The following is a 1,286-nucleotide window of genomic DNA, read 5'->3' as shown; positions in this document are numbered from 1 at the left end:
GCCTGCTCAGGTGCTTCCTCTCCGCCAGGCGCCCGTGGCGCGGGCCGGGGTCGGCGCTCTGCCCGCCTCCCTACCTGTCCACCACGCCCCTCCCCGGGTCTCACCTTCTTCACGTCGCCAGCCCGAGCCGGGGACTCTCACAGGCGTCTCAAGCCAGTTCCCTCCAGAACCCGGAGCTTTCCCGGTGTCCCCAGAGCTTGCCCGGCAGATGTCCCAGGCATCCTCTGACCTCTGACCTCTGAGCCCAGGCGGGGCCAGGCCTCCCCGCTGTCTCCCCCCAGTTTAGGAGCTCCACGTTTTCCTGGGAGGCAGGGCAGCCATGGCAGGACTGACCTAAATGTACCCAATTCCGTAAGGCGTGGGGTGCCACATAAAGTCCCCTCCCACGAGTGAGAGAGACGGGGCCCTCCCCCCAACCATCCCGGAGCCTGTGTCCCTCCATCAGATGGTCCTGGCAGGACACGGACACCGGAGCATCCCCGGGCCCAGCTCCTGGTGCCGTGGCCCAGCGCCAGTAAATGGGCTCGGGGCCCAGCCTCTCTTTCCTAATTTCCATGGAAACAGAGCCAGGCTGATGCCGCTCAGGTGAGAGGCCTTTTCAGGGATGATGCAGGTGCTCCTGGGACTCAGGGTGATCTGGGGGCAAAATCAGTCAGTGCCACACCTAACTGAGGACCGTTCCAGGAAGTTCAGGATCTGGGAGAGGGCCGACCGAGGGAGGAGGGAGGGGATCCGGCGGGGCAGGCGGTCCTCTGGGAGGCGGGGGTCCTAGCTGCCTTGAGGCCTTCCACTGAGGACCCAGGTGCAAGGTCCCCACCCTGGGGGGCTGGGTGGCATGGGGCTTCCTGGGATGGCACTTGGGAGAAAACAGTTGTGGTCTGTGGGGGCTGCGGCACACGCGAGCGGGGCCAGGGAAGCCGCTGGGGCTCTGCCCGCCCAGCTCCGCACCTTTGGGAGGGGCCCACCTGTGGGTCTCTTGTCCAGGTCTCGCTTGGAAGCATTCTGACCCGGGGCTGCCCAGCCCCATGGGAAATCGTCCAGAGACCCGGGAGCCATCTCAGAAAGAAGCCCAACCTGCATCCTCAGGCATCCCAACACACGGAGGGGCCCCAGAGCACACCGCCCGCCTGTCCCCCTTCCCCTTCCCCCTCCAGGGCACTGGCAGATGCCACTGTGCGGTGGGCAGTGGGGGGGGGGCGGGGTGGACCTGAGCCCCTGCCCCGGAGGCGGCCCTCCCTCTCTGGCCAGTACTTCGGACTCCCGCCCACCACCACCACCTCTGCTCT

Source organism: Pteropus alecto, unplaced genomic scaffold, assembly GCF_000325575.1.
Source record: "Pteropus alecto unplaced genomic scaffold, ASM32557v1 scaffold49, whole genome shotgun sequence".
Classification (NCBI taxonomy): domain Eukaryota; kingdom Metazoa; phylum Chordata; class Mammalia; order Chiroptera; family Pteropodidae; genus Pteropus; species Pteropus alecto.
The sequence above is the reverse complement of the archived record's forward strand: the minus strand, read 5'-3'. Positions refer to the sequence as shown.